The 25,239-nt window shown below is 38.0% G+C and overlaps 1 long non-coding RNA gene across 1 annotated transcript; it reads left to right on the plus strand.

Moving 5' to 3' along the window:
* The first annotated feature begins 17,318 nt into the window (after nucleotides 1-17,318).
* On the plus strand, nucleotides 17,319-21,313 carry LOC142164650 (uncharacterized). Its single transcript, XR_012695493.1, has 2 exons — nucleotides 17,319-18,020; nucleotides 21,113-21,313. It is a non-coding gene; the product is annotated as an uncharacterized LOC142164650 (long non-coding RNA).
* Nucleotides 21,314-25,239: the final 3,926 nt, after the last annotated feature.

Here is a 25,239-nt window from a genome sequence, read left to right on the forward strand (position 1 = left end):
CAATTATGTTAGCCCTTCACAATCACGACATTGATGGACATGTTGCTTTCTGGGTCTTTTTCAATGTAAAGCTATATGAGCAATACAATCGAAATAAAAACTAAGTAAAATAATTTAAATGAAAACTAAGATATGCTACTCAAATTTAAATGAAAACTACCTACACCTTCTTTTGAAAAGTACTTTCTATCTCTTAGTGCTAAACAAATTTCAACCCATCCAATCATCCTTAAGCCCGATCTTCTCAAATGATTTAAAAGGTAGAGATCCTTAACTTCCATGAGCATGACTGCTTTGGTTCCATATAAACTTGGGCTCATGCTCATTTTTCCAATGTTTCATGTCTTTATTCATCTTCAAAAGTGTCTCTTTCTCACTTGTCCAATTCAAGACTAAATCAGTTTTCTAAGATCTGACCAAAAATTCCACATGCATGTCATGTCACTAAAACTAGCATGAAAAGAACTATGCACAAAATGAACACACAATGACTGACTGCCTTTTTTATTGAATAAAGGATAGAAGGGTCCGATAGCACAAAAAGAAGAAGAAAAGACGACAAAATAAGCTACCATGACTCCTCTCTGTCTAAAAGAGGAGTGACTTTCCAGTTGCTAAGCGACGTCTAGCCACAGATTCGCGCATCAGCATTACTACGACATTTGACCATTTTAATTGCTTTGGATTCAACACTCAAATTTTGACAATCATCCCGAGCAGCCCATGTCCTATTGCTCAAATCTAGTAAAGTAAACCCCACATTTGCCTCCATTTTTTATTTTTCACCGACAACTTGCCCACTTGCCTTTTTGTGACCTTGGATCAACAACAATGATGCTTGTTTCATCGGTTGAGAAGATGCTTTTATTTCCGAAAGATGTTGGATGGTTTTTGTGACTCGCCATTGTAAACCAACAAACCGACCACCTTTGACTAGTTTTGATTTCAAAACAACAAGCATGTTAGAATAAACACTCTCTTTTTTTCTTTTTCTCTTTTCTGTTTTTTTTTCTTTTCTCTTTTTTTTTTCCATATTTTTTTAAACCATTCGATCGAACCTGATATGGGTTGCCTGCGTATCATGCAGGAACATGAATCAAATCTTGCGTAGTTCGGGAAGATTAGGAATAAAATAAATTAACTCTTTGGGAGATCAGGAATAAAGAAAATAAACTAACTCTTTTTTTTAATTTATAAAAATCAGCCCATGAAACTCCTAGTAAAGATTTTGATTTTTGTTTTTGGATTTTGATTTTTTTTCGAAAGAAAGACTTATAAAGAAGAAAGAGAATATTTTTGGATTTTGATTTTTTTTGTTGTGGGAATTTTTGGAAGGAAGGACTTCTAAAGAAGAAATAAAATATTTTTTTAGGATTTTAACTTTTTTTTTTTGGAATTTCGAAAGAAAAACTTCTAAAGAAAAAAGAAAATATTTTTGGATTTTTGGACTTTTACTTTGAATTTAGGCTTGATACTTACTAGATACCGTTGTGGTGTACTCATGCTATGCTTTTGCATATTTTTTTTTTACAGATCCAGGTACATCTGCTCATGACAGACGCTAGTGATTGACAAGTTATTTTGGAGACTTCAAGATATACCTACTCGACACTCGCAGGCCTCAGAGTCACCGTCTTCTATTGCTTTACTACTATCTATCTTCACTTCAAAACAGAGTTGTATTTAGAGATTATTAGTGCATTCTCTGTAGAGCTTATGACTCAGTTCTACCAGTTTTGGGAGATATTTGATAAGTGTACCATTTGTGTTTTATTATGATAGTTTAATAGTTTGATTTGTATAACGACCCGACCGGTTGTTTTGAATATTTGCATTCCGTTCGATGGTTCAAGGTATGAGTAGCTTTGTATGATGTATTATGACTTGCGTGAATCGTCGGTTTTGGTTTTCAGGTGATTCAGAATTGATTTGGAAGAATGATTCTCATTTTAGAAGCTTTAAGTTGGAAGAGTTGACCAAATTTGACATTTGTGTATTTGACTCCGGATCAGAATTTTGATGGTTCTGTTAGGTTTGAATGGTGATTTTGGACTTGGGTGTCTACCCGGATTTTCTTTTGGATGTCTCTATAAGGGTTCAAAACTATTTGACGAAAGTTGAAATTTTGAAGGTTTGAAATGTTCATAAGTTTGATCGAGAGTTGACTTCAATGTTATCAGGTTCAGATTATTGTTTTGGAGTTAGAATAGGTTCATTATGTCATTTGAAACTTGGATGCAAAATTTGAGGTCATTCCGAGTTGATTTAATATAGTTCAACATGAGTTTTGGAAGTTGAAAGTTCAAGAGTTCATTAAGTTTGATTTGAGATGTGATTCATGGTTTTGATGTTGTTTGATGTGATTTAAAACTTTTATTAAGTTTGTATCTTGTTTTAGGACCTATTGGTATGTTTGGATGGGGTCCCGGGGGCCTTGGGAGTGATCCAAATCAAGTTCGGTTTCATTTTGGTCTTAGAAGAACTGCTGATTTCTGGGCATCTGGTTTCCTTGTTCGCGATCGAAAAGAGAGGATCATGATCGTGTAGAGTTGTTTGGTGACTTCAAAATTCTCATTGCATTTGCGAGTCCAGAGACACGTTCACGAAGGTTGAGGCAATTGTTGATCGCGTTCGGGTGTGCAGTGACGCGTTCATGTAGAAGGAAGGAGGGCCTGAGGATGTCAGGCGTTTGTTCTTCACAGCCGTGTTGTTTGTAGCGCGATCACATATTTCTAGGGGATTGACCATCACGTTTGCGACTCAGTTGTCGCATTCATGTAAGAGGAAATTGTAGTTGGTGAGATTTGTTCTACGTGAACACGAGGAATTTTTCGCATTTGCGAAGTGTAATAACTGAGAGACTCTATTTAATCCCATTTCGAGGGTTAGAGTTATTATATCAAATTTTGAGTTAGGGAGCTCGGATTTGGGTAATTTTGGAGGCAATTTTTACCACATGGATTGGAGTAAGAGGTCGTTTGGTAGGATATATAAGAATAATGCTGAATAAAGTGTATTATTAATGCATGAACTAGTAATACAAGCATTAATTATGCATAGATTATATTTATCCACTGTTTGGTGTGGTGTAATAAAAATTAAAATGCACCGCATAATTTTTAAGAAAATTAGTTGTTTACAAAAATGCCCTCTATTTCTATAGCTTTAAGGGACTCTAAGTATAAGTTTGTCTTTAACCATGCTAATGCATGCATTAATAGCCTTGATATTGCTAATACCATGGTTTGCTATGTATTAGTTACACATAGGTTAATGCCAAATATGTTGTATAACTAATAATTGCATTAGTAATACATAGGTTGAAAAAGTGTATCAAACAAGGAATTAGTAATACAAAAAGTTAATGCATGCTTTATTTTCTCTAATGCATCCTACCAAACCCCCTAAGTGTTTTCTACACGGTTTTGATTATATTTCATGAATCTATCTTCGATTTTGGCATTTGATTTATGAATTTGAAAGAGAAATTAGGGGTTTTGTCTAAACTTTCATAAAGTGAAAATTTGAGTTTTGAACATCGATTCAGAGTCGGAGTTAAGTGAAATTAGTATAGTTGGACTCATAATTGAATGATATTCGAAATTCGTAAGTTTTGTCATGTTTTGAGGTGCGGGTCCGGTTTGACTTTTTTGTTGACTTTGAGTATTTGAGTAAAGATTCGACCTTTATTAGTTGGGATTGTTTTCCTAGGCATTATTTGATATTTTATGTTGCTTTTGGCTGGTTTCGAGCCGTTCAGAGGTTGGTTTGCATGAGATGGCATTCTAGAGTATCCTTTGACTTGATTGATATTTGATTTGGCTTATTCGAGGTGAGTAACATTTCTAAGCTTGTATTTCAGGGTATTTAACCCTGGGAACAATGTTATAAGAGATGTATTGGATTGGGGTGACGCACGTACTAGGTGACGGGCGCGGGTGCGTGCACCGAAGTATTCATGATGCGGGTAGTTCTTAGGCTATTATATGACTTGTGTTGCTATCATGCTTCCTTTGATATACTGTTTTCTCCATTTGTATGACTACGTGAGTTGTTATTCATGCTAGAAATCATGTCTAGGCTATCTATTTAATTTTTTGAGCCATGACAGGGCTATTTTTGCCCTGTTGAGCCGTTTGCCTTAGTCGTAGTCATACTGTTCAGTCATGATAGTTATATCCGCATGTTATATCTCTGTCTCTGTGCACTTTTGATATGCTGTCTCACATGTTATTGGTGTCTTTGTACGTGACATGGGTTTGAGCTGTATTTGAGGCACATTATGATATTTCGTGTTATATAATTGGATTATGTTTCTGTGAGATGTTGACATGTGGAGACTTGAGCGGATTGATGACTGTTGTGGGAGATAGAGTCATATTTATTGATATTTAGATCGGGTCTCATGGTGCAATGATTATATTTATATTGAGGTGACACGTAATGCAGGTGTGACGACACGGCACATCATCTCATGAGTTGCCGCTCCGTTTCCTCCATTTTTGCTTCTTATTGCTTTGTCTATCGGTTCTATGAGTGATCGGGTTAGTTGTCTTGGGTTTGGAAAGAATATGGTAAGGTTTGAGACACTTAGTCTCTTTTGAGAAAGTTTAAGTTGAAAAAGCCAACCGGATGTTGACTTATATGTTAGAGGGCTCGGATGTGAGTTCCGATGGTTCGGATAGCTTCAAGAGGTGATTTGGGACTTAGGAGCGTGATCAGAATATATTTTGGAGGTCCAGAGTAGATTTAGGCTTGAATTGGCGAAGTTGGTATTTTGACAATTTTCGGTTGATGGGTGAGATTTTGATATAAGGGTCGGAATGGAATTCCGAGAGTAGAAATAGTTCTGTTGTGTCATTTGGGATGTGTTTGCAAAATTTCAGGTCATTCGGATGTGGTTTGGTTGTGTTTTTGATCAAAAGCGTAATTTAGAAGATTTTGGAATTCTTAGGCTTGAATCCGATGCGAATTTGGTGTTTTGATGTTGTTTTGAGCATTCCGAAGGTTGGAACAAGTTTGAATGAGGTTATGAGATATGTTGGCATCTTTGGGTGAGGTCCCGGGGGCCTCGGGTGAGTTTCGGGTGGCCAATCGGACCATTTCATGATGTTTGGAATTGCAGAAAATTGCAGATCAGTGTTGCAGAGAAATGACCTTCGCGTTCGCGAGTCGGTCCTCGCGTTCACGAAGGGTCAGTTGATGAAGGCTGGGATTAAGCCTTCACGTTCACGAGGAAGGCTCCGCGTTCATGAAGGGCTGGGTGTTTGGTCATCGCGTTCGCGTGAAGTGAATTGCGTTCGCGTAGAGGAATTTGGTCAGCTGGACTTGAGGTATTTTATTCATTGCGTTCGCGGGAGAGGTAATGTGATCACGAAGAGTGGTCTGAGGAAAACATAACGTTCACGATGGGAAGGTCTCGATGAGTAATTCTTGGTCAAAGTTGGATTGTGCTTCGCGAACACGAGGCGTTGACCGCGTTCGCGAAGAAGGATTTCAGGCATGGGCAGAATGTTTAAATAGTCGTCTTGTCCGCGATTTTGGGGTTTATTTTCATCATTGTTGAGGGTTTTTGGAGCTTTTTGAAGAGGATTGAAGAGGGATTCAAAGGGAAACACTTGGAGGTAAGATTCATGGACTTAAAACTCGATTCTAATGTGAAATCTACCTAATTAATCATGGAAATTAATCCTAAAATGGAAGAACTAGGGCTTGAAATTGGAGACCTAGAAATGGGTATTTGAGGGGTCATTTGTGGTTGGATTTTGATGCTTTTGGTATGTATGAACTCGAGGAGTGATAAGGAATCCATTGATGTGATTCTTACCGGAATCCAAGACGTGGGCCCAGGGGTCGGGTTTTGGTAATTTCGGGATTTATGTTGTAAATTGCATATTTTCGCTTGGGCTTCGTTCCTTTAGCATATTTTGATGCGGTGATTCTGATTTTAGATAGATTCAAAGCGAGTGGAGGCCGATTCGAGGGGCAAAGGCATCACGGACTAGAGTTTGGACCGGATTGAAGTGAGTAATAATTGTAAATGATGTTCTGAGGGTATGAAACCCTGGATTGCACATCATAGTGCTATATTGAGGTGACGCACACGCTAGATGACAAGCGTGGGGTCGTGCACTGTTGGGGATTGTGACTTAGTCTGTCCCGAATGACCGTTTTACCGCATATTTGACTGAAAACTATTTGCTATCATCATGTTTTGGGCTGAATACCATATTTGGGCTTCGTGCCAACTATTTCAACCCTTAGGGAATTTTTATTCATATTTCCTCACTGTTTTGACTTTATACTTGAACTCAGTCATGCTATATTCTACTATTTTTTATAACTCAACCATGTTTACTCTACTTTAACACTTAAAATGACATTTTAAATGATATTTTGGGCTGAGCACTATGTTTTACTGTTGCCCGAGTGGCTGTGAGATTTTGACTGAGTAAGGCCGAGGGCCTATATTGTGAGGAAACACTGATTACAATTATGAGGTCGAGGGCCTGAGATATGTACGCCACGAGGTGACTTGATGATATGAGGCCGAGGGCCTAGTGATGATGCCACGAGATGGCTTGATATTGCGCTTGGGCCGTAAGGGGCTCCTCCAGGAGTCTTCACCCCCAGTGAGCGCGGGTACCCATTGTGATGTGAGATATAGCCCGAGGGGCTGGTATTGTTGACAGTGTGCCTGAGGGGCAATCCTTTATGTGCTTATCTGTCTTATTTGTCTGTCATTTACCTGTTTAATTGTTGAATAGGCATTTCTTGAAGTTTAAACTGAAATTTTATGATTTTACATATCTTTACTGAAACACTGTTCTTACCTGTTTTATAGCTTCATTATAGCCTATAATACGCCTTACATGATTTCATGCTTTCAGTCTTTATTTATGATTATTACTCACTGAATAGGAGTAATCACTTTACTCCCTGCACCCTGTGTGCAGATTCAGGCGCATCTAATCCCGCTACCGAGTGTTGATCTTTCCAGCTCAAGCAGATCCGATGATTCTCTAGGTAGCTGCCGGCGTTCGCAGCCCAAAGGTTCTTCACTTATCTTACTTCTCTTTGTTTTGGATTTGTATTGAAATCTGTAGACTTTCTTGTCTTATTCCGGATTTTTAGATGCTCATGATTAGTGACACCCCGGTATCGGGCTGTGTTGGGTTTATCTTCCGCAACTGTATTGCTAACTGTTCACTTTTGGATTTATCATCATGTTTTAGACTTAAATTCTTATTGTTTGATTGCTTAAAACTTAAATGGAAAGTGTCGGCTGGCCTTGTAGACATGTGATTTTTGACTCTCCCCAAGATTTTTCATATTTTAGCACGTAAATATTTAATTTAGGCCTAATATAGCTATTTCAACTCATTTTTACTCTTTTACTTTATTTTATTACAAGAAAAATGAAAATTACAAAAAAATATTTTAGTATGTATCTTTCATAAATTTTAAAAAAATATACAAAAATAGTACCTTATTTTTATCTTTATATTAATTTTGAAAATACCAAAAAAACATATAATAGTTTCATGTTAGCTTTTGCATTGTGTAGTATTTTTATCTTATTTTAAAATGAGTCAATTAAGGTGTTGGATCATAATTTTAAGAGTTTTTGGAGCCCAATTCTTAGCCCAATTCGGATTAGTCCATTAAGCCTAGGGACCCTTCTAGACTCTTCTTTGGAACAAAAACAAATAAAAAAGACCCTAAGGACTTAACACAAAAGACCTACGGACTAATTGGAAAAATACACAAAATAATAACCTAAACCTAGACTCTACATAAAGAGAACACCTAAAAAATCTGAAGAGGGAGATAAGAGAATCAGCGCAGCTTTTTGAAAAGGAGACCCTCTCGTTCGTCTTCTTCTTCACAAATCAACAACTAAAAGGAACCCGCCCCCTTTGGTCGTCTTCTTCATCAGGACCCCCCTAGCGAGCTTCCTCTTCACGAGACCTGATGCAGCGCCATCGAACACCAAACATCGACCACCCGTCTTGCTTCTTCTTCATGCTTTGAACAGAGACCCAAAAATCAGAGTTGTTTCTAAGCTAAACCCAGCTGTAAAACTCACTTCAAAACACCTAAACCAGTCACAAAAATAGACGTTGACAAGGTCGTTTGCAGCGACATTCCATTTCCGATCGAGTCGAGTTCGTCGCCGGTTCCGCTTGTCATGAGTTCTCGAGTTTGCATAGCTCATTTGTGATTTCACTCCAGTTCAATTAAATAAAAGATTGTTCGTTTTTTGATGGAGCTTTTTTTTCCCCCGTGTTGTTGATTGTTGTTGATTTTGCTGTTGGTTCCACTGTTGAATAGCTGAGCTTCTGTCGATTTCTTGTTTAACTGAAAAGGGAGACAACGGAGTATGAGGAATTGGACTTGGGGTTCTCGTTGCTTTCCTTTATCGTGCTTCTATTGCAGATTGAGGCTTTAAAATTTCATAAGGCCGAACAAACTGAGAGGATATCAAGTACATGTTCTTTTGGGTGCCAATATTTGTGGTTTAGCTTAAAATTATGTTTAATGTCCTGTATAAGTAAGTTAGGTTTTAACGATTTGGATTTAATTGCTGCATAAGGCTTCTGTTTATAAGCTGCAACTTTATTGATTTCTTCATGTTGGCTTCATTCTTGAATTCTTAAGTTCAATAAAGACATAGTAGTCCTTAACACGTAAGATCATTTCAATGTGAACAACGTTCTTGATCGCGTACTTGTTTTGTTTGGTTAACCTGTAAATGTATGTTGAATGAAATGGTCTAGTAAAATATGTTGAGTATTAGTATTAGATATTTTTTGGAGAATATGTCGAGTATTAGTATTAGATATTTGTTGAAAGTAATTGATTATCGTGATGAATGCATTGTTTATGATTTCCATTTCCTAATTTTAAAATATCGAAATGGGATTATGACCATGTATGCAAATGCTTTAAATCCGTAAAATTGTGATGCTAGCGCTTGGCTTTCGTGCCCGAATTTGAATTAGTCCATTTTGGATACTGATGATGATTAAGTCAAGCTATGATTTTAGTTCAAATTAGATTACGTGAATAAAATTAAACTCAAAAAAATATATTCATAAACATCGTAGCTTGCTTTAGGCGTGATCAATAAAATTGTCATGGCTATGGGTACGGTTCCCGTGACGTAGTTGTGATGCCTAATTTCTAAAATCCGGGGGTGCATTTCATGTGACCTGGTTTTAATTTCCAACAAGGTTAAATAGAACGTGTCGTGAACCACGGGTGCATTTCATGTAGCACGGCTTGCGATGTGTTTTAAATAACCTTGAATCAATTCTTTAAATAAATAAAAGCGATTCTAAAGTTAAAAATGCACAATGCACATAGGTTTAAAAGTGTGTTAAAATCAGATAATAAGCCAATAATAATAGTTGAGCGACCGTGCTGAAACCACGGAACTCGGGAATGCCTAACACCTTCTTCCGGGTTAACATAATTCCTTACCCGGATTTCTGTGTTCGCGGACTGTAATACAGAGTCAAATTTTCCTCAATTCGGGATTTGAACTGGTGACTTGGGACACCATAAAATTATCCCAAGTGGCGACTCTGAATTTAAATAAAATAATCCCATTTGAATTGTCACTTTAAGTTGGAAAAAACTCCCTTATACACTCCTTCTCGGGGGTGTAGTGAAAAAGGAGGTGTGACAGCTCTGGCGACTCTGCTGGGGACCCAAACCCAGAAATTCGATTTAGGGTTTAAGAATTCGAGCTTAGAATAACTGTTATAGTTGGTTTGTTTTATCTGATTTTTATATGTTGAGCCTAATGTGCTAAATGCCGCTTTTACCTCTTTGATATTGTTTGAACTGTATATAAATTGCTGCGAAACCCTCCTCTCTCTGAGTCTTCTAAATCATCTGGGAAGTGCGCACTTCGTGTGACTTCTTTTCTGTTAGAGTCTTATCCCAATTTTAGAACGAGGTTCGAACAAGTTGCAAAGCCGGTGAAGCTTCTGTACTCCCGGTACGCTGCCTACCCCCGGCTCGAGTTGTCCGCTCGGGTAAGCCAGGTCTAGAACAATACACCCAGGTTTTTAAACCTAGTATAACACAGCCTCATGCCGGATCCCTAGTAGGAACGCTTGCTTGCATCACGTGCATTTGACTTTGGGGACCCAACACAGGGGTTGGGTCTGTCTAGGACAGGTGTACCCAAATTAAAAAGACCATACTGATGCATCTTACGTGCTACTTGCGCATCTGTTTGTTTCGGCTTGCATGTTGATCGACTTCTAGAATAGGGAAAGAAAATAAAAAAAAGAGAAAAAAGAAAATCGAAAAAAAAAGAAAATCAAAGGAAAAAAATCAAGAGTGAGAGGTAAGTATTTGAAATTTCTGAAACTCTCCCGAAATTCAAAAAAAAAAGGGAAAAATAATCCAATGTTTTCAAAAAGTCATGTTTCCCTGTTACGTCAAAAAAGGGTGAACTACGCGGGTCTGATTCTCATCGGATATGAGATACGTAGGCAAACCTCATCGGTTCCGGCCCACAATTTTAAAAAATAAAATCCAAAAATATTTTCCATTACTTGCTTCTTTAGGAAGTCTTTCTTTTAGACCCCAATTGTTTTTAAAAAAAATAGTACAAAAATATTTTCTTTTAATTTCTTCCAAAACTCCAAAAATATTTTCATTCTTCTTTCAAAAATTGAAAACAAAATTCAAGATTCAAAATTATTTTCTTTTTCTTTAGAAGCATTTCTTTCATAAATTGAAAATAAAATTTCAAAAAATCTAAAAATATTTTCTTTCTTCTTTAGAAGTTTTTCTTTCAAAATTCCAGAAAAAAGAAAAAAAAAAGAGTCGAAATTCAAAAAGAAAAAGGAAAAAAATCTTTCTTCTTTAGAAGCCTTTCTTTGCAAAAATGTTGAAAAAAAATCAAAATCCAAAAAAAAGAGAGTTAGTTTATTTACTTTATTCCTGATCTCCCGAACTACGCAAGATCTGATTCATGTTCTCACATGATACGTAGGCAACCCACATCAGCTTCGATCACCATTTAAAAGAAATGAAAAATATTGATAATAATAAGGACCGACTGAGTCCATTCTAACATGTTTTGTTTTGATTTGTGAAGAAAGTTGAGGTGGTCGGTTTGTGGTAAGCTGGAAACACAAGATCCAAGGAAAAATGATAACTGACATCGAAGCCGTTACAAGTGCTCAAGAGACTCAGGGTCAGAGGGTTCAGAGTCTACTGTGTTTGAGAAAAATAGAATACTGAAACAGCAAATGACCGAAATGTGTCAAACATGGGCCAGTGGTCAAGGACAGCCTCGTCATGAGTCACAATTTTCTACACAGCAAGAGCAGTACCACTCTCCTGAGTACCACTCGTACTCGTTTGATCATCCTGCAAATATTGAGAAGCCTGCCCGAAAGATGGTACAGAAAGAAATGACCCAAATAGTGAAAAGCTTAGAACAACGGTTGAAAAACATGTAAGGGTTGATAGGTCAAAATAGTGTTGCCTTCAAAGATCTATGCATGTTCCCCGATGTCAACTTGCCGCCTGGTTTTAAGACTCCCAAATTTGAAAAGTATGATGGACATGGAGATCCCATAGCCCACCTGAAAAGGTATTGCAATCAACTGAGAGGTGCAGGAAGAAATGAAGAATTGTTCATGGCTTATTTTGGGGAAAGCCTTACGGGAGTAGCCTCCGAATGGTTTATGGATCAAGACACGTCTCGCTGGTATGTTTGGGATGACATGGCACAGGCCTTTGTCAAACAGTTCCAATACAATATTGACATTGCCCCAGACCGCAATTCCCTTTCAAATCTGAAGAAGAAACCAAGTGAAAGTTTCAGGGAATATGCCATTAAATGGAGAGAGCAAGCAGCTCGAGTTAAGCCACCTATGGATGACTATGAGCTAATCACTGTCTTCCTTCAAGCGCAAGAGCCAGATTACTTTCAAAACATGATGTCCGTAGTTGGCAAATCCTTCTCGGAAGCAATCAAAATGGGAGAAATGGTAGAGAATGGTCTTAAGACAGGCAAAATTATAAGTCAAGCAGTTTTTAAAGCCGCAACTTAGGCTGTCTGGGTTGAATCTGACAATTTTAGCAATACAAATGAGAAGGTTGAAGAAATCATGATGACATCAGGGTCGAGAAGAGGTCCCAGGAGAACATCTCGAAGGTATGAGAAGCCTCCTCAAGTTTTCCATAACTCCCCTGAGCAGTATTATCCACCTCAGAACCCTCAATACTCTGTTGCTCCACCTCAGTATGTTGTCCAGCTACCAAAATACCCCAGAGGGCGAGCACAAGCATCACAAAATCTCTAACAGCCTCCACAAAATTTTTAGGTGCCCTATAACCCACATCCAAGCCAGAGGTATAAAGGGGAACAAAGGTTGAAAGATAATTTTACACCAATAGGAGAGTCCTATGCAAGCTTGTTTGAGAAATTAAAGCAGTATGACATGATTGCACCTATTCCTCCAAATCATGTGGACCCCCGTGCAAGAAGCTTTGACCCTTCTAAAAGGTGTGAATACCACTCCAATGCCCAGGGGCACAATGTTGAAAGCTGTCGCGATTTGAAAAGAGAAATGTAAAGGATGATCCAGGAAAACCTGATTGTGATCCAAGACAGTGACACCCAGAATATCGCACAGAATCCTTTACCTGCACATCATGATGCACACTTTGTGGGGATGATGCATGGTGACATGGAGTATGAGAATCCTCTCGAGAACTTGCTAACTGAAGTTAATGATGTTGAAATTGGAGAAGCTCTGCTGATTCTGATGAGCAAACTTGCGGCTAAATGTCAAGCCTAGCAATTGAAAAGTCATTCCCTCCTCACTAGGAAGGAATCTTGGTAGTTTGTTTTGATGTTTTTTCTATTATTTGGGTTATTTTAGGGTTGTGATCCAGATTTTATTTTTTTTATTTAGTCAAACCCTTCTATTCCTCCATTCTGTTTTTGTGAGTCTTGTCTTTCTGTTCTATTTCTATTTTCATTAGCCAGGTTATTTAGGGTTATAACTCGGATTTTAGGTTGTTTGTATTGTTGTTTACTCAATGAAATACAGTTTGTCCTTTTGTGTCATTCCATGCTTAGTTCTTTTCCTGCTAGTTTTAATGACAAGACATGCATCCGGAATTTTTGGCCAGATCTTAGAAAATTGATTTAAGTTTGAATTGGACAATTGAGGAAAAGGCATTTTTGAGGATGACTAAAGAGTTGAAATACTTTGGAATTAAGGTCGAGTAAAATTCACCTTCAAATCATTGTGAAGATCGGGCATGAAGATGTTTAATCAGTTGAAGTTCGTTAGAAATTTTGAAATTAAGGGATGGAAAGTATCTTGTGACTATGACACACCAAGAGGACAGACATGTTCGTCAATGCTGTGATCGCGAAAGATACTATGTTTGGCATTCTCGAGGCTGGGAGGCCCTTTTTCTGCTATCCAAACACTTTATATTTTCGCTAACCTCTTTTTGAGCTGTGTTATTTTTCTTTGACTACCCTATTTTGGAATCAAGTTTAGAGTCAAAAAAACAAATCCATATCCCAAGAGTACAAACTGGGGCAATTCTTAGAAAGTTCAGCAAAAAACGAATTGTCAAAGGTCCATGCCCTCAAAAATAGAAGTTGGGGAAAACAAAAAAAAGAAAAAGAGAAAAAAGGAAAAAAAGAGAAAAAAAAAGGAAAAGAGAAACAGAAAGAAAGATGAAAAATAGTTTAGGCCAGATGTTTGAACTACGTTAGACCTGATTTCTTAAAAAAGGATACGTAGGAAGCCTCACGGTTCAGTCCAGCCAAATAAGAATTCAAAGAAAAAGAAAAAGGAAAATTCAAAAAAAAACCCCAATAGCTAAAACCGGGGCAAAGATTTTATTTTATTTTTAGAAGAGTCGATTCCAAAAGTTGTAAGTATACAACCCTGTCATCTTTAGTCTGTGTTGAGCTTCATGCCAGCCTTTCGTCCAACCCTATCCAAAAATCTTCCAAATAAAGACTTCCCGATATGCCTTCAAAAATGCCAATAGGAGCATGCAATGAGCAACGGTTGTTACACAACATATAACACTGTCAAGTTACTCACAAAAAGTAAGAAAAAGAAAAAGAAAAATGAGAGAGTCTTGCTAGTGAAAACCCTAAACAGGCACTGTAAGGAGATGGTAAGCGGAGATAAATAAATGAGAGAGACTTGTTGGTGAAAATTCCTCGGGGCACCATTAGTCGAAAGTGAGTCGTGAAGCTGATGCAAAGGATTGGCACGGATAGGCTCAACTTCAAAGATCATAAGAATGGTAAAAGAGAGGATTGAATTAGTTTGATAGATCAGGCCGTTGAGTCCAAAATGCATGTCATGATCATTAAGGCTAGTTATTGAAAAAAAAATTCTTCCTTCTGTCCTTCCGATAGGGGAATTTCTTGTTAATATTTGCTTCTTTGCGTCATTGTGTCCTTCACCCTGAGTCAGTCCTTCTCTAAACAAGCAAGAAAAGATTTTAAAATCTGCTACCAGCTTTTTCAGTTGCACAAAGTAAATTTGGCCAGCACACTCAGTTGTTACTTTCAACATGACTTGAGGATTCATGCAAAGGCTTCCCCAGAAGACTCTTGTCAGCCTACTTGGCGCAAGAAAAGATAACTGGTGATTCTCTCTGACAGACAAATTGCTCAAAAGCAGGAAGTCATTCAAGATATCGGAAAAGGTCACCTAAGCAAAGATTTCCAATTGGGATAAGGCTGTTGGAGCTGCAAATACAAATGGTACTGGTGTGAAACAATCAGAGTTGGTGCATAACAAAAGTCTTTTGAGACCGACTCAAGCTGATTGAGCAGAAGCCAAGCTGCCCAAGATTCAAGGCCACAAATCGACCACCATTTTCAAAACTGATAAATTTTTCTTTTTATGAAACAGGAACAAAGCGGTGCAAGGAAAGTGATTCAAAAAGAGAAAAAAAAAAGAAAAAAAGAAAAAAAAACAACAAAAAAAAAGAGAAGAAAAAAAAAAGACGAGAAGAGCCGACAAAGGGAAGTTTCTCAAATCTTTGCCTTTATTTGTCTTGCTATTGCACATAAAATCTTGCCATTGATCTTCACATTTTTCCTTCTAGGATAAAAAGTCCTAGTCTGATAGATTTTCCTCCCAATATAAATCTTAGTCTCATGAGTTTTTCTCCTAAGATAGAAAACCTAGTCTAATGAACTTCTCCTAGGATCACAATCTTAGTCTGATGAATTTTTCTCCTAAGATAGAGGACCTAGTCTGATGAATTTTCTCCTAGGATCAAAATCTTAGTCGGATGAATCTTTCTCCTAAGATAATAAATTAGAAGACCTAGTCTGATGACTTTTCTCCTAGGATCTTAATCTTAGTCTGATGAATCTTTCTCTTAAGATAGAAAACCTAGTCTGATGAACTTTCTCCTAGGATAAAAATCTTAGTCTGATGAATCTTTCTCCTAAGATACCAAAAAAGAAGTAGAAAAGAGACCTAGTCTGATGAACTTTCTCCTAGGATCAAAATCTTAGTTTGATGAATCTTTCTCCTAATATAGAAAACCTAGTCTAACGAATTTTCTCTTAGGATATTTTGGGGAAAAAATGGAAGTCTGGATTTGAAAAAAAAGGGTCAATTTTTAGTTTTCTTTAGTTATCAATGTTTAGTTTTCTTGAAATCAGGGGTCCCGCCTGGAGAATAGGGTCAGTCTTTACTTTAGTCAAGCTTAGTTTATAGTTTTCCTAGTCTATTCTTTAGTTTACTCTCATCATTGCATCAATAGTACAAGTGGTTTACAATTTTGCTAACAACTCACAAATCTTCCTAGTGCAAACTGGGGCAGAAAAAATTTGTTTTGTTTTGTCTGTTTTGTTGTAATCAGGCTTCCACCTGGAGAACAAGGGAAGCCACCTCAAGTTTTAAGGGAAAGCAGCTTCGAAGGAAGACAACTCGAGTTTCAAGGGAAAGCAATTTCGAAGGAAGACAACTCGAGTTTCAAGGGAAAGCAGTTTCGAAGGAAGACAGTTCAAGTTTCGAGGGAAAATGGTTCAAGGTGTAAGGTAAAACAGTGTCGAGTAACAAGAGAAGACAGTTGAAGTTAAGCAATCAGGCGCCCGCCTGAAAAATAAGAGAATTCAATTCAGAATGCAATTCAGGTCAGCAACAAAAGAAGCTCGCGTCAAGAATGCGAGTCAGCAGTCTGAGATGATCAATAGAACTTAGTCACAATCCAAAATAAAAAGAAAAAAAAACAAAAAGAAAGACAAGAAGTGAATCCAAATGCATAAGTTAATGAAAGATGTGAGCTGCTCAAGACAGGGCTGAGGTCACAAGCTCTGCATGTCCCGTTTTGGTCTGAAAAGCTGAAGAAGAACGAACTAGCACCTGCAACTAGCAAGCATCACGGTTCAAATCTAAAGTCTGCATTAAGAACCACTCAAGACTCAAGATCAAGCTTCAGAAGACTTATAGATAGGAATCTGGTAACTCGTAGTTGATAGGCTTAGCTAGTCTTTTTCATGTTTTGAGTTTTGATGCAACATCAGGACCGCAGATAGGAACCTCGGTGGAGCGACACTTCGACCGGCTCTCCACGTCGGCGTACTCCATTATCTCACTCACCTCTGAACTACACGTGACCTGATTCCTTTATAGCCAAGGATATGTAGGCAGCTCAGATACCAGGGCTCGGTCACATTCCCCTCTCTCTTAGTTTTAGTCTCTCCAAATAAGGGTTGGGTCAAAAAACCTGTCTAGCCGTTCTTTGTCTAAAAATACTTCGTCTTTCCAGTCAAAGAGGGGCAGCTATAGATATGTGATTTTTGACCCTCCCCAAAATTTTTCATATTTTAGCACGTAAATATTTAATTTAGGCGTAATATAGCTATTTCAACTCATTTTTACTCTTTTACTTTATTTTATTACAAGAAAAATGAAAATTACAAAAAAATAATTTAGTATGTATTTTTCATAAATTTTAAAAAAATATACAAAATATAGTACCTTATTTTTATCTTTATATAATTTTAAGAATACAAAAAAAAACATATAATAGTTTCATGTTAGCTTTTGCATTGTGTAGTATTTTTATCTTATTTTAAAATGAGTCAATTAAGGTGTTGGATCATAATTTTAAGAGTTTTTGAGCCCAATTCTTGGCCCAATTCGGATTTGTCCATTAAGCCTAGGGACCCTTCTAGACTCTTCTTTGGAACAAAAACAAATAAAAAAGACCCTAAAGACTTAACACAAAAAGACCTAGGGATTAATTGGCAAAATACACAAAATAATAACCTAAACCTAGACTCTACATAAAGAGAACACCCAAAAAATCTGAAGAGGGAGATGAGAGAATCAGCGCAGCTTTTTGAAAAGGAGACCCTCCCGTTTGTCTTCTTCTTCACAAATCAACAACCAGAAGGACCCCACCCCCTTTGGTCATCTTCTTCATCAAGACCCCCCTAGCGAGCTTCCTCTTCACGAGTCCTGAAGCAGCGCCATCAAACACCAAAAATCGACCACCCGTCTTGCTTCTTCTTCATGCTTTGAACAGAGACCCAAAAAACGGAGCTGTTTCTAAGCTAAACCCAGCTGTAAAACTCACTTCAAAACACCTAAACCAGTCACAAAAATAGACGTTGACAATGTCGTTTGCAGCAACATTATGTTTTCGATCGAGTCAAGTTCGCCGCTGGTTCCGCTTGTCATCAGTTCTCAAGTTTGCATAGCTCATTTGTGATTTCACTCCAGTTCAATTAAATAAAAGATTGTTCATATTTTGATGGAGTTTTTTTTTCCCCGTGTTGTTGATTGTTATTGATTTTGCTGTTGGTTCCACTGTTGAATAGCTGAGCTTCTGTCGATTTCTTGTTTAACTGAAAAGGGAGACATCGGAGTATGAGGAATTGGACTTGGGGTTCTCGTTGCTTTCCTTTATCGTGCTCCTGTTGAAGATTGAGGCTTTGAAATTTCATAAGGCCGAACAAACTGAGAGGATAACAGGTACATGTTCTTTTGGGTGCCAATATATGTGGTTTAGCTTGAAATTATGTTTAATTTCCTGTATAAGTAAGTTAGGTTTTACCGATTTGGATTTAATTGCTGCATAAGGCTTCTGTTTATAAGCTGCAACTTTATTGATTTCTTCATGTTTGCTTCATTCTTGAATTCTTAAGTTCAATAAAGACATAGTAGTCCTTAACACGTAAGATCATTTCAATGTGAACAACGTTCTTGATCGCGTACATGTTTTGTTTGGTTAACCTGTAAATGTATGTTGAATGAAATGGTCTAGTAAAATATGTTGAGTATTAGTATTAGATATTCATTGGAGAATATGTCGAGTATTAGTATTAGATATCTGTTGAAAGTAATTGATTACTGTGATGAATGCATTGGTTTTGATTTCCATTTCCTAATTTTAAAATATCGAAATGGGATTATGATAATGTATGCAAATGCTTTAAATCCGTAAAATCGTGAAGCTAGCGCTTGGCTTTCGTGCCCGACTTTGAATTAGTCCATTTTGGATAATGATGATGATTAAGTCAAGCTCTGATTTTAGTTCAAATTAGATTACGTGAATAAAATTAAACTAAAAAAAAATATATTCATAAACATCGTAGCTTGCTTTAGGCGCGATCAATAAAATTGTCATGGCTATGGGTACGGTTCCCGTGATGTAGTTGTGATGCCTAATTTTTAAAATCCGGGGGTGCATTTCAAGTGACCTTGTTTTAATTTCCAACAAGATTAATAGAACGTGTCGTGAACCACAGGTGCATTTCATGTAGCGCGGCTTGCGATGTGTTTTAAATAACCTTGAATCAATTCTTTAAATAAATAAAAGTGGTTCTAAAGTTAAAAATGCACATAGGTTTAAAAGTGTGTTAAAATCAGATAATAAGCCAATAATAACAGTTGAGCGACCGTGCTAAAACCACGGAACTCGGGAATGCCTAACACCTTCTTCCGAGTTAACAGAATTCCTTACCCGGATTTCTGTGTTCGCGGACTATAATACAGAGTCAATCTTTTCCTCGATTCAAGATTTGAACTGCTGATTTGGGACACCATAAAATTATCCCAAGTGGCGACTCTGAATTTAAATAAAATAATCCCGTTTCGATTGTCACTTTAAGTTGGAAAAAACTCCCTTATACACTCCTTCTCGGGGGTGTAGTGAAAAAGGAGGTGTGACAGGCCTTGTCTTCACGAGAGGCGCCATCACAACCAGGTCTAGGTTTGGGGTCTTGACTAGTTGGTATCAGAGCCTAGGTTACATAGGTCTCACGAGTCATGAGCAGGTTTAGTAGAGTCTCGCGGATCGGTACGGAGACTTCTGTATTTATCCTCCAGAGGCTGCAGTACCTTTAGGAAACACTTCATATTCTTGCGATTCTTGTCGTCCGAATTTGTTGATCCGAGTACTAAACTTCTGTCATTCTATTCTCTCACAGATGGTGAGGACACGCGCTACTTGCCAGGATGGACGACCACCAGTACCACTAGCTGTTGCCAATAGAGGCCAAGGACGCGGTTGTGGTTACGGTAGGGGTAGAGGTGTGGCCTGCACAACAGCTAGGGCAGCACCTGCAGATCCACCAGCCACTCCAGTTTAGGATCAGGTCCCAGTTGTGGACGCTCCACAACACCAGCTCAGGCACTATTTGTGCCCATTGTGATTCCGGGTCTTCAAGAGGCCTTGGCTCAGATCCTATCGGTTTGCACTGGCCTAGCTCAGGTGGTTTCAGTAACTACAGCCACAACTACTTCTCAAGCCGGGGGAGACAATCAAACTCTCGCTGCTCGCATACCTAAGCAGGTCGTGCAGGGACTTCAAACATCAGAGACACATCCAGCCCAGCTGATTGCAGCTGCTCAGGACTATATAGTTCCTGCCATGCCAGGGGATGAGGAGCATATGTTAGAGAGGTTTGGTAGACTTCAGCCTCCGACCTTCAGTGGTGCAAAGGGCGAGGATACCCAGGGTTTCTTGGATAAGTGTTAGAGGATACTTCGTACAGTGGGTATTTTGGAGATCAATGGGGTTGCTTTCACTACTTATCAGCTTTCTGGAGATGCCTTACTTGGTGGGAGACTTTTGAGAGGCGTAGGCCTATTGATGCAGCACCCTTTACCTGGCAGCAGTTCTCCGTTCTCTTTCTGGAGAAGTATGTGCCGCAGTCTCGCAGAAAGGAGCTGCGCAAGCAGTTTGAGTGGTTACATCAGGGAGAGATGACTGTGATAGAAGGCCCCATATTGGGCTAAGCTGTATTGATTTAAGGCTACGCATGCACTAGGCCCCACTATTGGGCTAAGTGATTATAATTAGCGCTTGGGTAGGATCTGCCCTTCTAAAGTTTGACATGCCAGCAGTGGGTGCAGGCAAAGTATGTCATATACGTGCTTTGATGATGGACAGTTATGCCAGGAACATGTATAATGCTAAGTATGAGTATTTGATGGATCCATGGTAATGTTGTTGGGGCATTTAAACCAGGCACCTAGAGTGTTCTAAGATTGTGTATACTTGATGAGTTCATTGTAAAACTGATTACATGACATATAGGCATAGATATGCACCTTCTTAATGATAGATAGTGACACTATATCTGATTACTTGACATGTAGGCATAGAGATGTATATTCCTCATGCTAGATGGTATGTGGTAATTGATGACTTGGCATGTAAGTATAAAGATGTACATTCCTCATGCTAATTGGTAAAAAGGAAATCCTTATCTAGTGTTGTGAATTGGAAATATAGTTTTATTGATAAGCTCATGTTTAGTTGATTTTCAGTTGAAATATCTGGATTTGACTGTTATACTTGGGAAGCATATCTACTTTTTCGTAACTGTGAACGAGTTGAGCGTAATATCATCGAGCTATTACATTTATTGCCTCCATTATATTATTATGAGTTAATATTAGTTATTAGTGTTGGACTCTGACCGTTTTCTGAGCTCGTCACTGCTTTCAACCTAAGGTTAGGTTTGTTACATATTGAGTACTTGGGGTCGATTGCACTTATACTACACTTCTGCACCTTTGCATATAGATTTTGGAGCTAATATTGCTGTGTATGGCAGGAGCTGACATTGAGGATGCACATGCGTTCCGGTTGTAGCTGCCTCTTATTCTTGGTAGCTTTAGATTTGTAAATCTATTTATGTATACTTCGAACAGATAATGTATTTATTTCGTACCAGCTTTGCAAATTCTCTGTCTTAGAAGCTCATGAATTGTACTACCAATTCTTGGGATTTTGTATAGAAAGATAAGTTATTTTATTTATTGATTCCTATTATCCTATTTGAGTTGTGTTTTCTATCATTTGGCTTACCTAGCAGGTAGGGTTAGGTAATCATGACTAGCCGAATTTTGGAGCATGACATGTTGGTATCAGAGCTCTAGGTTCATAGGTTCTACAAGTCATGATAAAGTATCGAGTAGAGTCTTGTGGATTAGTATGATGATGTCCACACCTATCTTCGAGAGGCTACATGACATCTAGGATAAACTTCCCATCTTTCCTTCCTTATCGTGCGGTCTTGATTCAGCTTGAAGCGTATATCTTTGAATTCCTTCCACTCACTCGTATGTTATGTGAGTGCTCGGTATCAGCTATGCATTGAGAGATTGTGATTACATGGATATGGATCAAGACGTGTTTTTTGTGTTTTGGTGATGGGCCAGTCTGGAGGACTTGAGGCCAGGTTTAGACAACAACTTAGGCTCGGTAGTTTCAGTTATGTGAGCATGTACTTGTTGAACTTATATATCCGATGTTGTCCCTAAATGTAGGATTTACGGCTCGGTGAGTGGTTGGATAGATATATATGTCTATGATGTGACTATGGGATATGTTTAGATGGTTTTGATATTATGGAAAGATTTTTCTTAGGATGTGAAAAAACAAAGAATGCTCAATTACTGTAGATGTGTTATACAATCTTGAGTTATGAGTGTTTTAAGGGATTCTTTCATGTTGTTCATTTGTGGAACAAAGTAGATTCTCATATCTTGTTGACGAGTTCAGAATCGAAAAGATTAAGTGATTGCATAGTAGTTGTGGCTGTGGAAGGGCATAGAGAGTGTCAGTTTCAGGCGAAGCAGGAGGGTTATCTCATGCGGGGTATTTTGAGGGCGTGTGATTTTTATGATGATTACGTCACGACCCAAACCGATGGGCTGCAACGGGCACCCGGTACCTTACTCAACCGAGTACCAACGTAGCGTATCTTTCTTATTACATCATTATATACACGTGACATACGGGCCTAGTAGGCCAATATAATCATTTATAAACTCAAACATAGGCCGACAAGGCCGTACAATCTTTCACGTATACGACATATGTCTACAAGCCTCTAAGAATACATAAATGTCATAAAGGTCGGGATAGAGTCCCGACATACCAAACAATACACGTCTAAATCATACTAACCCAAAAAGTAACTCCGAAGCAAATGGAGCGCACCAACATCTTCCGCTGAGCTGATAGCCTACTTGGAGGGCTCTCGACCTGTCTATCGGGACCTGCGGGCATGAAACGCAGCGTCCCCAGGCAAAAGGGACGTCAGTACGAATAATGTACCGAGTATGTAAGGCAAATAAGTAAGTACATCAGAGACATGGAAGAAATATAGAGTACATGACTCAACATGCAAGTCTGAATAACGTTGTAAATCATAAATTACTTTTAACGTCATGCATATGCGTATGAATGTCATGTCGTGCATAGGTACATATTTCATAATATCATCAGCCTCTGAGGGCATCCCATCATATCATATCGGCCACTATGGGCAAAATCATCATCGTATACCAGCTGATCAGGTGGTGGTGCGTATATAACGCCATAACCTTTCCCATATCCCATATACATATATATACATACATATATACGCGTATATAACGCTGTTTGAATCATATTTACATATCTACGCGTATATAACGCCGTTTGGATCATATTTCAGCCACTGTAGACAACATCATCATCATATACCAGCTGATCAGGTGGTGGTGCGTATATAATGCCGTAACCTTTCCCATATCCCATATACATATATATACATATATACGCGTATATAACACCATCTGGTCATGGGTCAATGCACATGAATGCAATGCATGAAAAGTACGTTAATAAAATCTTTCGAAGCTTCATAAAACCATTTTGCCTTTGAGTAATATCATAAAGTAAACTCTTTTTAACTTCAATATTTTTCTGAGACCCATGAACAGATGATATAATATTATGAGACACGGAAATTCAAGAACATAGATTTCTCTAATACTTCTATGAATAGAGTCATTCATGGAATTTGTGCATTTGCACGTTTCGTTTGTATTGTATGGATCATGCCAAAAGAAAGAAGGGATAGCCTTAACATACCTGAGTCGATTCTCTTGATAATCCCTCTAACACGAGTTAATTACGACCAAACACATGATGGATTAGGAATGAGCAAATTGATTTCACTTGCTAGGGTTGCAAGTCTTAGAGCAACTATGTCAGTGCCAAAAATTTACATATTGGAGCATTTGAATATTGTTTATTTGAATTGGCTTTCTCATTTTGGATGTCAGCTAATGAACCTGCTATTCTCATTCTTGGAACCTGAGCACGCACATAGTACTTTGTTGGCTATCCTGTCACTGTCCACTAGCTACATTAGTGTGATTATGCTCCACTTAGCTATATGTTTCCTTATTTACTTCTCTAAACATATTTAATTGGATGGCAACTGGTTTATAAGTTTTCCTGGTTGACAACTTTTTTGTTGGCACGCTGTGTTTCAACCTTTGAAACATCAAATGTTCGAAAATTTCATCAGTTACTAGAAATTTCACTTGAGTTCCTTTCATCTTTTGTTGGGGCAATATTTTTGGCATGTCCCAACAGAGAGAAGGATGATGAAAGCAAGAGAACAGTGAAGTATGTATCTTTCCTCCCACTGAATAATTAAAGAGATTTACCTTGTGCAGAAACTAGCCTATTTTAATCATAGGTCTTTCCATACTCACAACTTCCTATTTTGCCAACTAGATTTTAATGTGACACATGTAATATAAATGACTAATGAGTCATCTGTAAACTAAAAGGGAGATGCCACGTTTATTTTTGGCTTTGCCTTATCCAAAGACTTTAATTAATCAACCACTAATTATTACTTAATTAGGCAATGTCTCATTACTGAATAATTAATCAATTACCCGCATAATTAAGAATTTTTTTCACTTACTTAAAATACTACTCAGTTTTCACATACCTTATACACCTTATTATCATGTCCATGTGGTACCATGTATGGTACTAGTCCATAAATACCGAGTATTTTAGCTCGAGCCGTATTTTATCCCAACATGCCAAACTTCGAAAAAAATCGTTTTCTTCGATATTACTTACCCTCTTACCTTCACAAATTTACTCATTACTTATAATCCTTATAATCTCCAAATAATCTTTTCCTTGGACTGATGTCAATTACCTTACGACAAATTCAATGTACATTACTGCATAGTGAAACATCGTCGTAACTTATTACTGCGAAATGTAATAGTGTCGTAATATAATACTGCCGAACGAAATATCGACGTAATATTGCGGGGCGTAACAAATTATGTGGAGTTTCTTTCTATTAGTGCGTTATGTGTGTCGCAATTTGAGTTTGAATCGCTTGAGAAAATTTTGCTCGACTATCACAAGGATGAATGTGAGCTTAGCAGATGATTTGAGGTATTTAATGATTTGTGTTGCATGAGCTTATGAAAGATTTAGTTGAATCTTAGTGCAAGGTTATGATAGTAATAGAGTATGGGTATTGTGAGTTATCGAATGTTTTGTTCTATGGCTTCGAGCCAAGTGGGGGAGTCTCCTATCGACGATTTGATTGCACGATTATGTGTTCTATTGGCTTCGGTCTGAGGCATGCTTGTGGATCGATTATGACTTGCAAGAGGTTGGTTTTGAGGATGACTTCAGCAAGGAAATTTTGGGATGCATGATGTATTACATTTTGCGGGTAAATGAAAATCATTGGATGATTTGGCTTGTTATTAGTGATGGATGCAATGTACATGGAGTAGGATTTACTCGGTTACGTTAAGGTGGGGATGATTCTTTGGATGTTGGTGTGCTAATGGAGCATGGATCATTCGGCTTGTTTGGGCGGTGCAACTTAGATCAGAATAGGGTGGATGACTCTCGAGA

This window comes from Nicotiana tabacum, chromosome 10 (assembly GCF_000715075.1).
Source record: "Nicotiana tabacum cultivar K326 chromosome 10, ASM71507v2, whole genome shotgun sequence".
Classification (NCBI taxonomy): Eukaryota; Viridiplantae; Streptophyta; class Magnoliopsida; order Solanales; family Solanaceae; genus Nicotiana; species Nicotiana tabacum.